Genomic DNA, 14,656 nt, shown 5'->3' with positions numbered 1-14,656 from the left:
TTAAGAGGGGCCTCTAGCCTGGGTGCACTTCTGTGAGCCATGCTTAGCCTGGCCCCTTCAGGTCCTCAGCTGCAGCCTTCATCCCTGCTCCCTGGAGTCAACTGACCCTCTTCTCTGACCTCCAGGTTGTCAGGACCTCAAGATATTTGGCAGGGTCTCTGCTGGCTCTTTTGACTAGCCTTGTGCAGATACAGCTCTGCACAGGAGGTTGCCCTACTAATCTGGAGTTGGATTTCAGTCCCCACTTGCCTCCCCAGCAAGGCATACCCCACACAACTGTACTTGGTGGTCCTGGCATTGGAAAATCTGTGTACCACAAAAGACAGAGAACAAAGATCACCGTGTCCATCCCTTTGTATCTACTGTACTGAGAGCTTCAGAGAAAGCTCTGTGGAAGTGGTTTCCACAGGGAATCCCCATTGCCAAGTCCAGATATTCCTCTGAGGAAGTTCCTCTAACATCAAACCTCAGTCCCTCCTGCTGCAATCTCTGTCTTCTCTTTCTGGGCTCTGCCTTTGGGCCCATGGTGATATTTGATGCTTTGAGGCACTTTCACGCTCCATCCCCTGACACAGCATTTGCTATAAATATGTCTGAAGAGTTTTTTGCTGACAGTGCCCGGCAAGACTGCACCTTCCTTCCCACATCAGGCCTCTCTAGAGGGACTGGGCTCTCGGCTATGGGCTTCAAGACCCAGCTCTCACCTGCTCTGGGGCCGGCAGTGTGACTGCTCTGTGGACTTGGGGATGCCTTTTCATACCTGAGAAAGAGGGAAGGAAAGAAGGCTGAGCTTCTTCACCCTCATTCTCTTGCTGCCTAGAGTCTGGCTCAGCCTGGCACATAGTAGGTGCTTGATATATGTTTATTTTAGTCTTAGGTCTCAGTTTCCATTGCATGTGATTGGTGATTCCAATTCCACAAAATAAACTAGGGAGAGGAACAAGGCTGGGACATGAGCAGAACTCTAGGGCTGTCCTGGGTGGAGGAAGGGGTGTGAGAGGCAGACTCCCAGGATGGCCTAGGGAATGGGGTGCTGGTCTAGACTTGACCACCTTCTCTCCTTGCTCCTCCCAAACTCTTAACACTTTAGGACTCTGAATCACAGCACTGCCCAAGGGGTCAAATCCTTCGTCCACTCCCACATATTTACAAGCTTTGAAAACATCAGAGGTTTGCCAGAGAAGCTGAGGTTGAAAAGAGATGGGGTGGGGTGGGGAATCCCTGGGAAAAGTCCAGAGACTCAGATTCCAGGCAGGGTGGGAAAAGAGTTCTTCCAGTGGGAGCAGTGGAAGCATCCCAGGGCTTCCAAAAGTTGAAACAGAAGGCCTGGGGCATCCTAATTTAGGGGGTGGGGATGCTGACAAGAGACTGGGGGTGGCCGCAAGAAGGCTCAGGGCCATGAGGGGTAAGGCTGACCCTGATATACAGCTGGAGTGAGTGGGATGTTTGGATGCTTCCTCTCTGCCCCTCTGGCTCAATGTCATTCCTGGGCCCCTTTATCTCTCATAGGACCCCTGAATCAGCCCACATCAGAGCCCCTCTCTAACAAGAAGTAAGGGGGAGAGGTACCAGTGATGGGCCAGAGGCTGGGTACTCTCCTACTTGCTTGCAGTAGCCCTCTGGCCCACCCCCAGCTCCCACCCCTCTCAATGTAAGGATATGAGCTGTGGTAGTCATCTCCAGCTCAGAATGAGGGCACAGTGCCTGCAGCCTCCCCAGGAATGAATTATTGAAGAGAACATAGTGCTGGCTGCTGATGGCAGCTGCCCCTGGGGTCCACTGTTGCCTCTCACTCTGCTTCTCAGGCTCCTTCACCAGCTCCAAGGGGGATGGGGGCTGGGAGCCTGGGAAGGGAGAAAAAGGACTGGTGGGGAGTTGCAGCCCCTTGTTATGGACCATGAGGGTGGAGGGGGCTGGTATCTACCCTGGAGCCAGGTTGGGAAGTGAGCCTGGAAGACCCTTGACAGAGGGACTGCCCATTGTTGGAGGTGTGGACTCCTACATGGAGTAACACAGAGCCAGGAGCCGGATCCTTCTTTGACCTGGAGTCAGCACCAGTAAGGATCATTAGGTCATTCAGGGATGCTCTGTGCAGAGCACTCTGTCCCTCCCTGGGGAACAAGGCTCTGCTGGGAAGGCAGGAGATCCACAGAGCTGGAAACGTGTGTCAGCTGACAGGGGTACAGTTAAGTGTCAGAGTCCTAGGTAGGCCACCCAGCCTGGTGGAAAGAAACACAGGATTTGGAGTCTGAAAACCAGACGGCAAATTCTTGCAGGCTGGTGACTTAGAAATAGTTTCCTTACCTTTAAAAGGGGGAAAGAACAGTGCTTGCTTAAGAGGTTCTGTGAGAATTTAACAGGAACCTTTGTATTTCATAAACTGTAAATTTCTGTGTAGAAGTTGGTTGTCATTATAAACACAGCACATAGTGGAGAGAATCTGTACGGAGTCCTGATCTGGGTTGCAGTCTATGCCCTTTGACGAACCCTTAGTCCATCCACTTCTGCGGTTAAATGACTTTTCAGAGGCCACTATCAATGGTTGGATCTGGATTCAGACCCAGATCTTCAGATTCTACCACCTGGGTTCTTTCCATTACACCATGTGGGCTGGATACTTTGGTCCACTCTGACCTTCCACGGCCCACTCAGCACTGGGGACCTCCCTGAAAAGTCCCCCACACCCGGATGCCACAGCGATTAGGACTTCATTCCTTTGCGTTATGTGTGGCCACACCCCTCTCTCCTGCAGGAATAATGCTGCAAGTACATTTCTTGACTTTCCCCTGAGGCAGCAGAAATGATATTATTGGGTATTAGAATGAAGTTTAAAAAATGACTTCTTATTATTACAGAAGCAGAGTACTTATATATGGTAGAAAATTAGAAAATACAGACAAGCAACGAGAGAAAACAAATCAAAACAGACAATTCCCACCACCCAGAAATGACCATGCTTAATGCTTTTGGTGTAATCCTTCTGGGTTTTTTCCCTTAAAATTAAAAAAAAATTGAGATAACTCAATTGTATAAAATGCACAAATGTTAAATGTACAGTTTGATAAATTTTTGCATGTATGTATATCAATATATCTGTATAAACACATCCAAGTCAAAGTTTATATTATCCTCACTCCAGAATATTCCTCATGCCCCTGCACGGTCAGTATCCAGCCTCTTGTGGTAATGGTTATTTAAACTCTTATCACCATAGATTAGATTTGCTGCTTTCTTTGTGTAAAAAATTTTTTCCCATTTATGGTATGTTTATTTATTTAAACATTTTTTATTGATGTATAATCAGTTTACAATGTTGTGTTAACTGATTTGCTTATTCTTGAACTTCATATAAAAAGGATCATACAGCATGTACTCTTTTGTATTGGGTATCTTTCCCACAGCATTATATATATTTTTCTTTTTTTTGGTGGGAGGTGACGTAATCAGGTTTATTTATTTAGTGAAGGTACTGGGGCTTGAACCCAGGATCTCATGCATGCTAGGCATGCACTCTACCACTGAGCTACACCCTCCCCCTCAGCATTGTATTTTTGAGATTCATCCTTGTTGCATTTATTAGCAGTTTGCTCTTTTTTTTTTTTTTTTTTTTGGTGTAGTATTCCACTGTTAGAATATACCAAAACTTATTTATCATTTCTCCTGTTGGTGAACATTTAGGATGATTCCAATTTTGTCTATAATGAACAAAATTGCTATGAACATTCTATATTCATTACTATGAACATGTGTCTTTGATAGACTATGAACTCATTTCTCTTGGATATGTATATACCAAGAAATGGAATTACTGAGATACAGGGTAGACTGTATCCTTTTTTATTCACACATGCACACACACACACACACACACACACACACACACACACACACACACACACACACACACAAATGAATGCTTTTTTATAACCTACTTTTTTTCAGTCAATGTTCTCCACTTTTCCATTTCATTAATTTTCATTCTATCTAATCCCAGTCAATATTCAGATCTCTCCCATTGGCCCGCCAAATGTTTTCTATAGCTGATATGCCGTAATCAGTATGCAATCAAGGACCACACATTACATCCTGTAAGACCTCGCGGTAGGCTCTTGCTGGCTGTTGGCTGGGTACGTGAATCAGTTCCTTGTCATGTGGCCCTCTACCTAGGTCTACACGCAACATGGCAGCTTACTTCTAAGAGACAGAGAAAGAAAGAGAGAGAGAGACTAGAAGTTGCAGTCTTTTTGTACCTTAATTTTGGAAATGACTTTGCATCATTCTTGCTGCATTTTATTGCTTAAAAGCAAGTCACTAGAACCAGCCTACACTCAGAGGGTGGGGTTCCACAAGGACTTGAACACCAGAAGGCAGGGATTATTGGGAGCCATTTCAGAGCTGCCTACCAATACATTGTAACTGGGAAAATGTGTAGTAATTTAAAGGGCACTGTGTTTATATATATATATATATGCAAATACTTCCATCTCCATTTTATGGATGAGGAAACTGAGTCTAAGAGAGAGCTTCCTTTTTTATCCTGTCTAACGCAGATCCCTCCAGTTACTTTTTATTACATGTTAATTTCCCATAACACACTTTAAAAAAGAACTTCATTTGTAGAGCAGTTTTCAGTTCACAGCAAAACTGAGCAGAAAGTACAGATTTCCCATATACACCCTGCCCCTACACATGCATGGCCTCTCCCACAATTAACATCCCACACCAGAGGAGTACGCTTGAAATCAATGGAGTCTGATTCTGATGCATCATTATCACTCAAAGTCCATAGTTTACACTAGGGTTCACTCTTGGTATAGCACATTCTTTGGGTTTTGACAAACGTGTAATGACATATATCCACCATTGTCGCATCCTACAGAAGAGTTTCACTACCCAAAAATCCTCTGTGCTCTGAATGTCTGTTCATTCATCTCTCCCTGCAAGCCTTGGAAACCACTGATCTTTTCACTGTCTCCATGGTTTTACCTTTTCCAGATGGTCATCTAGTTGGATTCATGCAGTATGCAGCTAGATTCTGCAGTACACCTTTCACGATATCTAATTTTCTTATTCATTTGTCTTCTTGTTTACGCTCTGCCTGCCTGGACTCGAATACAAGTTGCATGAGGGCAGGAACCTTGTCTGTCCTCTTTGCTTTATCCCAGGACTGACCTAGAATTGTTCCTGCTACCTAGTAGGCATTCACGGATAATTGTTAAAAGGAAGAGTACGTTTTGAGATTTGTCTGTGTCACATTTTAACTGATTGGAATTCAAGTCTCCCTGACTTCACAACCCAAATGGATTTGTTCATGACACCACATTGGGAAGGGAAGAAGGTGATGGTGTGTGGGATAGGGAAGAGGAAGAGCAGGGGAGGAAAGAGAGTAGGAGGCTAGGGGGCAAATAGCTTGTCTACAAAATGCACTTAGCCGAGGAGGCAGCTCAGGAGCTTTCCCCAGAGAGCTCTGCCCCAGCAAGAACCTTTGTTCTGGTTCTTCTCGACATGGTTGACAGAAGCTCACATTTGTTTTAAGCAAACAAAAAATTTTACCTAATATTAAGGAAGGCCAAAAAGAAAACAAACAATGAAAATGCATGAGCTGTGACATACTCCAGGAGAGACTGAAGTAGAAAGTTTCCATTCTCACTACAGCTTGCTTTAACCTCAGACTCCCAGACGTGGGCTCTTTGTGTATCTTGCCCCCCAGAAACTGCTACCCAATTCCAAAGATTTTTTATTTATTTATTTATTTTTTTATGGTTCTGCAGTCCCCTTGTATGCCTTCCGGGTTTCCCTGCCTTCCAGCTCCCTTCCTGTGCAGTGAAAAACAACTCAGCTGAAAAAAAAAATCAGTTTAACAAAATTCTGAATATTTCCATGATAAATTTGATGTCTAGGGGAAAATGTCAGCTATCAAATTATTTCTAAATAAATCTTCTTTCAGTGCCCTTGTTTTGCTGGCACCTAGCATTCAGCACACCTATTGAGTGAACAGTCAACTGTTACACCCCTGAGACCCCACCTCTGGGGGAAATGTGAAATTCAGGGGAATCACAGTATATTGTCAACTTTCCTCATATGAAGTATATTCCTGTTGGCATTAAAACTCTGAATGGACCTTTCCCCTAATTTTTATTTTGAAAAAAAAAAATGTAAACTGTTGTCATTAAAACTCTGAATGGACCTTTCCCCTAATTTTTATTTTGAAAAAAAAAATGTAAACTTTTCTGTAGGTTTAAAGTTGGAAGAATAATATAACTATATATACTTTTCACCTAAATTCACTGGTTGGTAGTGTTTCCCCACATTTACTATGTAGATGTGTGTTTTTGCTGAACCATTTGAGAGTCAGTTCCAGACATCAACTGCATTCCTGAATACTTGATCACGTGTTTACCAAGAACAGAGACATTTCTCCATGACCACAAAACATTATCACTCTCAGGAAATTTAACTTTGTTAGAGTGTTATCTAACATATAGTCTGTTTCCAATTTCCCCAACTGCCCCAACAATGTCCTTAGGACTAGAAAATAAAAACAAAATCTGGGATCCAATCAAGCATCATAGATTACATTAGTTATGTCTCTTTATTTATTTGTTTGTTTGTTTGTTTGTTTGTTTATTTATTTATTTATTTATTGGAGGTACTGAGGATTGAACCCATGACTGTGCATTCTAAGCACATACTCTACCACTGAGCTGTACCCTCTCCCCTAGTTATAACCTTTCCATAAAACTATAATATTTCCTCAGCTATTTTTTTTCTTCCATAACATTGTTAATTTTGAATTGTTCAGGCCCCTTGTTTTAGAAATATACCTCAATTTGTCTCCTTGGGATCAGATTCCGTTTAAAGATTTTTGGTAGGAAGACGAGAGAGGTGACATGGTGTCCTTCTCAGTGCATCCCATGGGAGATGTATGATGTCAGTCTGTCCCATTTTTGGTGATGTTAAATTTGGTCACCTGGTTAAGGTGGCGCTCATGGCATTTTTCTTCATTGGGGAGGATGTTACCTTAAGAGGAGAGAAATGAGGAGAGCTGGAAGGAAGAGTGAGGACCAAAGAGAAGAGGCCCAGAAAGGAAGGGCTAAGGATGTTCATCATTTTTCCTGGGGCCAAGACTGTACAAAGTGACGAGGTGCTTCCTGTTCTCTGCCACACAGCCTTGGAGCCAGCCTGAGCCAAGCCAGCAGCGACTGAAGTATCTTTCTCCCCTCCCCTCCTCTTCCCTTGAGCCCAAGTCCTGGACTAAGTAAGGGCTGAAATCCACCTGGGTCAAAATCCAGTTAGAAAGGACTCCTTGTCTTGCGTGTCTGCTACCCACATCTGTCTGATGGTGCCGGCAAGGAGCAGGGTAATAACTAATTCCTGGGAGCTGGTTCTCCACCCCAGGCTTTCTCTAGGATCCTTTCTCTTGATCATGATCTTCTGTGAAGGATCAATCAAGAACACCACGGAAGGGGAAACGCTATATGCTGAACACCACTTTTTTTTTTTATTAACGACAATATCTATAAGTCAATGACAACCATCTCCATCCCTCATCCTTCTGTTCAGGGTTGATGGAAGAGTTTTAGTGAATTTGTGTGTATATATTTACTGCCCTAAAATGGGAGCCCTCTGAGACTTATGGGATGAGGAAGTTTGATATTTATTAAATATTATTCCTTTTAGTCCCCGTCACCTCCTACACACACACACACACACACACACACACACACACACACACACACAAGCTGACTTCCTGGACATTTTTGGCAAAAGCAAATGCAACTTTTTGCCAGGGAGATTGGGAAACAATGGGAGGATGGCTTCATGACTCTCTCCTTGCTACTCTAAAGTATTTTAAAGAAAAGTGTGGGCATAATGCTATTCTACCACTAGAAACTTCAACAGTATTTCTCAAAAAGAATATTTTCTTAGAACACTGAGATAACACTATTCCCTTCAATGCAATTAAAAATAATTCCTTCTAATACTCAGTACATCAAGCTTCTCATTTCCAAGAAGGGTTGATTTCGAGGAATGGGTTGAGGAGGGACTTGAAAAGCCCTTAAGAAGGAGGTGGGATACTGAACAAGGTCTTGAATGATAACTAACAGCTACCTCATTGTGGCGGGCTGACTCCAAACTGGCCCCAAATGATCCCTGTCTTCTGGTATTCATTCCCTTGGATAATCCACTTCTCTGACATGTGGGCTGGCCTAGTGACTTACTTCTCATTCCTAGAACACAAGTGATGAGATGGCACTTCTACCATTAGGCTACTGGAGACGGTGACTTCCATCTTGCTAGCAGACTTTCTCCCTCAGGCTTTGATGAAGCAAGCAGCCAAATGGCAAGGAGCTGAGACCCTCAGCTGGACAACCTGCAGGAACTGCGTCCTGTCAAAACCACCTGAACTTAGAATTGGATTCTTCCTCATTAAAGCCTCAGATGGGACTGTAGCCCTGGCTGACACGTTGATTGCAGCTCAGAGCACCAGCTAAGCCATGGCCAGAGTCCTGATCTACAGAAACTGTGAGATAATAAATGTGTGCTGTTGTAAGATGTTAAATGTATGGTAGTTTGTTATGCAGCAATAGATAACTAATACACTCAATTAGTAAAACGGCCTTGCATATGGAGTTCATTGTTATCATCCCTTTTTAACGTGGAGGACACTAAAGTTCAGAAAGCCTTGAGCCAATGTACCAGTCAACCAGTTGGCTGCAAAAGCAGAAGCAGACTCCAACTAATGTGAGCAGAAGAGACATTTCTTGGCAAGGTAGGGAATAACTTGCTCATAGAATTTATGAAAGGGCCAGAGTACCAAGCTTAAAAACCAGGCAGGAACAAGGGGAAATTAAGCAGTAGGAACCATGAAAGAGTCTGGTTACAGGGCTCCTGCCACTGTCACTGGATGCACTGCCACTGACAGCAGAACGAATTCTAAATTGCTCTCTCTTCTTCACATCACCAGCTCCAGACCCCAAGCCCTTGGTGTGAGAACCTGATCATCTGAGTTTTGGTCAGCGTTGCACATGTTGGTGCCTGAGATAAGCTCACGGTAGGTGCTCAAAAATAATTTACTCAACTCATAAACAAAAGATGAATCTGGCAATAGGTGGAGAGCTAGCTCGAAGGCTCAGATACGGACCTTTGCCTTAATGCAATGACATTCCCAGCACTTCCCAGAACTTCTGCATTTCCCATACTACACCCCCACCCGCAGCACGCAGCCGGAGGAAAAGGTTGTAGATTCCACGGTGAAAAGCTGGAAAGATTAACCATGGGCGGCAGTGTCAGAAATTCGCCACCAGAGGGCAGAAGAGACTCAGAAAGCTAAGGGAGTCTGACTGGGGCAGCGGAACCGGCTGGTAGAGAAGGCTGAAGAAGTCCGGCTTGTCTGGGGCCCTGGTAGGCTGGGCTCTGGGGACTCAGAGAAGGAGAGAAGGACGAGCAGTGGTGTGGGCACCAAGAGGTTTCTCTCGCCCTCATGGCCCGTGCTGCACCCTCTCCCCATTGTTGGAGATTTGGGTTCCACTGGTCTTTGCTCTGAGATCTTGGGAGGACTTTGGACTTTTTTTTTTTTTTTATGGCATCAATTCTCCAACTGTAAATCTTCCTCCCCACCCCATCAACCCCAGCTCAGCATTGGAGTAGAGTGCAGGGGTGGGGTGAGGGGTGTGCCTCTGGCCCTGAAAATGGGGCAGGGTTGGGATGGGCAGCAGCTTCCCCAATTTGGAACTTGCTATGGCAGAAGGGCAGGAGGAGGTGGGTTTGTCTTTCTGCTCTGGACTAGTGCCTGGCAGATAGAAGCCTCTCGCTAAATGTTTGTCAGTTTTTGACTATTCTTTGATACAGATAAACCACGTGGAGGGAATCAAGGCAGGTCCTTAGGGTACTCCAACTCCACATCTCCTGAGTCCTTCCACTTCTCAGTAGCCCACTATTACCAGCCTTGTCTAAGGATGTTTCTTTTCCACCTGAATCACTATAATAGCTCCCTAAGTGGTTTCCCTTGCATCTCTTGATCCCTCGAGGTATTCTCCACCCAGCAGCAACATGATCTTTTAAAACCATAAATCAGATCATGCTGCTTCCGAGCTTAACATCTTCCAAAGGCTTCTCATTATACTTTGAATGAAATCCAAACTCCTTATGCTGGCCTGTGAGCTTCTCCACTAGCTGAGGCATGCCTCCCTCTCTGGCCTCATCTTTACTCCCTTCCTCCAACACACTGGGCTTCAGCCTCACTGACTTTGTTTCTTGAACACGGTGAGCTTGCTATTGCTTTAGGACTTTTGCATTAGTTGTTGTCCCCTCTGCCTAGAGGCTCTTACTCAGGTTCTTTGCATGACTGATGCCTTGTCATTTCAGGTCTTTACATAAATGTCACTTCCTCAGAGAGGAAGTTATGTCCTACCTACCCCCAATTCTACTGGTCATGGTGGCACTTGTCACCATCAACTCTCTTCTCATCTATTCATCTGTTTCTTGTCTCCTCCCACTAGAAGGAAAGCTCCATAAGATTAGGGACCCAGTCTGCTGAGTGCAATCACTGTATCCCCAGCACCTATTAATAGACAGTACCTGGCCATAGGAGGCACTTGATAAATGTTTGTGGAAAGAAGGAAGGAATGAATGGATGAATGAATGAATGACAGGGAGATAAGTAAGGAGGAAGGAAAGTTTGTATGGATCTGGAATTCACAGTCAATCAATCATTTCATTCCCACGGGTGGTAGTGATTGTGAGACTGGTGGTGGCCAAGACCTGGGACCTAGAGAAAGCCAAGAGTCTCTGGGGTGGGGGAGAGGTGGCAGTGGCCATGTTAGGGGTGGTGAAGTGGACAGGATATATGCAAATGTGGGTTTTCCTTATATATCTTTCTTGCTTCCGAAAAATGTGATGTACAGAAATCTGATCGTTAAGACAGAAAAGTCAGGGAATGGTTATTTGCACTGTAAAAGGAATCCTTGCTTTTTAAGAGGGAATAGGCAGAGGTTGGGTTAGCTCTTTCCCAAGCAATCCCGGGAAAGCTCAAGGGACTCAAGCCCATCAGTTAGTTATGTTACAGGGTGTTTCCAACATGGGATATTTATAGGGTTGTCCAGATGCACTTACAGCTGTATGGAACTTGCATTTACATATACTTTCCTCGTAGGAATTTCCTCTTTCTGAAAATGAGAGGTTGAGAATACATCACTCTGTGACTGTGGTCTGTATTAGAAAAACCACAGTCATTGAGACCAAGCTAGACTTGGAGCAATAGAAATAGCTCATGCCAGCTGCCTCTCTCTCTCTCTTTTTTTCCCTTTCTTTATCAGGATTAGAACCTTCCAATTGATCCCTGACTTGCCATTTATTTTCCACCCTGGGAGAGGGAGGTCCTTTCTGAATATCTCATTCATTATAGTGGTTCTCAAACCAGGCTGAGCAGGACTGGTGTTCCACAAGCTGGATCAAGGTGTTCTGCCCTGAAAATTGAGTACTAGCTATCTCATTCTGATTTAAAGAAAAAATTCATAGAATTTTATCAATTTTAGGTTTTTCCAATTTTTTTTTCTAAAACACTGGTGCCTGTGATTCTGGACTGTTAGATCTGGCATAGAACAACATTATGTATTTCATTATTTTAATATATTAATATTTCATAGCATTCTGCAAAGAGTACCATTTCCTCTAGGGTCTAAGGGTAAGTCTGAGACCCACTGCCTCAGAGACTCCATGTTTCCTACTAAGCTTCTCACCTGCAAGCTCTTTTAAACAGCCTTGGTGTATTTCAGACAGAGGTGATTTGACTGAAATATGTCCCGCACATGCAGTCTTCTGTCACGGAGGGGCTGGTGGACCATCCAGACCCTAACCCGCAGTCCCCCTTTGCAGTTGGTCAGTAGCAGCAGTTCTTTTTGGGTCGCAAAGCAAGAGGTCGGGGCCCCACTGTCCCCATCCTTCATGCACTCCCCACAGCCAAAGGGGGACAAAGCGAATCCGCCAGAAGAACAGTATCTGTGCTTCTGAGGGAACATCAGGGAAGGGCTGACACGGCTCACGTCTGCGATCCATACAGACGGAACCGTCGTGAAGCTGAGTGGAGAGAGAAACGAATGAGGTCAGTGGCTCTCAGTTCTGGTCCTACTTCTGTCACCCACCAGCTGTGTGATCAGGGGCAAGTCACTTCCCAGCTCAGGGGCGTGGTTTTCTGTAGTCAGTAGAGCACAGTGGTTACAAACACAGACGCTGAAGCCAGACAGCAAGTGTTCAGAATCTGGACCTACCGCTTTCTGACCTTGGAATTACTGAACCTCTCTGTGCCTCACTGTTCATGAGGAAAGTGACAGATACCCTCACTCCGAGGTGAGGATGATCATAATAGCATCATGGAGTTATGAGGATTCAATGAATTATTTTATATCAAGGGCTTAGGAGATGACTCAGCACACAGTAAATGATATATAAGTGCTTGCTGTTTTAATTACTAAAAGTATAGCTGCTGAATTAGATAATCTTTAAGATTTCTTCCTGCTTTAATGTCCTACAAATTTATAAAACTTAATAATTGAGTATTTCCTGTGTGCCTAGTGCAAGCTAATGTTTCCTAGCTGTAAAATAAAGGACAGGAATCATTTTTAAGGCCTCAACAATCTATAGTGCTAGAAGCAGATCCTCTGTGAAAGGTGCTGATGGCACCTGCCCTCCAGGAACTGGAAATGAAATTCAGGAGGCCAGGCTAACACACCAGCCATACACTAGGGTAGAGGAGGCCAATATGACTTAAAGCACTCAGAAATGGACCCCTCCTATATTTCTCCAGCTTCTTTGGTTGGTGTCCAAATTTTTTTCTTACTTCCAAAATAAAATGAAGGACAAAGCCTTCCATTCTAAAATATAAAATTTCATAATGCATACACTTCTTTCTCTGAATTTTCTTTTGCATTTTCCCCCAGACAGCCCATAAACATATTATTCTAAGAGATAAATTGCAGATACTGGATTCAGGTTGGAGAGGAAATTTTGATAGTGGTGAGAACACTGGCTAAGTGTTCTTGAAGGGAGAAGTCAGGCAAAGAGGCCCCAGAGGTCAAATTACAGGCCAGGCCTGCACAATTGAGACTCATACATGGCAGAATAAACTATCCCTTTCTCATTTTCATTTCCCATTTTTGAACATTTTTAACCAACACTTTTCTAGCTGATCCTCAAGGTCCTGTGAGAAAGACAAGGCAAAGTTTCCTCCCCATTTTATACAGATGAAATTCCAAAAGAATGAGTGATGATTTGCCCCAGTTGTGTAGTTTACAATTTTATACACCTGATAAGCGATTGAAATGTAATTTTTTTAAAAACATTTTTATTGAAGTTTAGTTGATTTACAGTTTTGTTAGTCTCTGGTGTACATCAGAGTGATTCAGTTATACATATATTTTTTTTCATATTTTTTCCATTATGGTTCATTATAGGATATTGAATATTGAAATGGATTTGCTTAATTCTTCCCCTCTCTTCCTTGCCTCAAGCTCTGTCCTGGTCCTAGGAATCCCAGTAGGGACTTGATGTGGCCAAGAGTTGGGCCTTCAAGGACAAGAATATAGAGACAGAGGAGGGTGTAGTTCAGTTGTAGAGCATGTACTTAGCATGCAGGAGGTCATGGGTTCAATCCTCAGTACCTCCTTTGAAAAAAACTGATAATAAATAAATACAACTAATTACCCCCCCCCCCCCAATCAACAAAATAAATAAAAAAGAATACAGGGAGGGCTGGGTCTGAGGAGAGAGAAGCTTCAGATATCTGAGTTGTGGGACCCTGGGTGGGGAAGGAGCTGCCAAAGGAGCTACAAGTCTGGTTGAGGCAACCAGGAGACCCCCTCCAAGGGACGCCAGTCAAGCTGCCCTCTTCCCAGCTCTAGAGGAATGGCATTCCGTCTAAAATCAGACTCATCTACATCCTGGATGAGTTAATTAACCCTTTTCCCCTTTCTGACTACACCATCTTTCTAACCCTCAAAGGGTTAAAGTAGCTTCCACGTGATTTTCCCATCTCCCAGGTAGGGGCGGCAACTCCGTGCTTGAAAAACGTGGAAAATAAATAAAAGTCCCAAACAATTTATCAGTACGTGTACCTAGAAATACACCCCCTCTCCACCCCCCTACACTCCGCGGGAGAGCACAACCCTTTGGGTGAAAGGGGGCGGGGGACCCTGCACTTTGATAGGTACTGGGGAGGGACACCCCAGAGAGAGTGGGGCCGGTGGGCAGCGTGAAGAGTGCCCCTTCCCCTCTTTCCTCATTCCCCCTCTGGGCTCTGGGTGCAGCAGATTAGCGTATCGGGGCCAGCGCCCCTGAGGATTGGAGGAGGAAGCAAAAAGTGGTGTGCGGAGAAGCAGGCCGCACACACCTGGCGCCTTGTGGAATGAAATCTTAATTAATTATTAAACTGAGTTCCCTCGGGAGGGAGCAGGGCCTTGGCAGGCGGGGCGGGAATGGCAGGGAGGGGGCTGGAGGAGGGAGGAAGGGAGGAGGGATAAGGGATGAGGGATGAGGAGTGGGTGCTGGGCACCAGTTCAACCCCAGGGGACCCTGACAGGAAGGAAGCCGACCCTCCGTGTGCGGGGTGGGGGGCGGGTAATCGCTGCTAGAGGGTGGGTTTACCCGCGCGCTTGGGGAC

The sequence above is a fragment of the Camelus ferus genome, chromosome 12 (genome assembly GCF_009834535.1).
Source record: "Camelus ferus isolate YT-003-E chromosome 12, BCGSAC_Cfer_1.0, whole genome shotgun sequence".
NCBI classification, from domain to species: Eukaryota; Metazoa; Chordata; class Mammalia; order Artiodactyla; family Camelidae; genus Camelus; species Camelus ferus.
The sequence above is the reverse complement of the archived record's forward strand: the minus strand, read 5'-3'. Positions refer to the sequence as shown.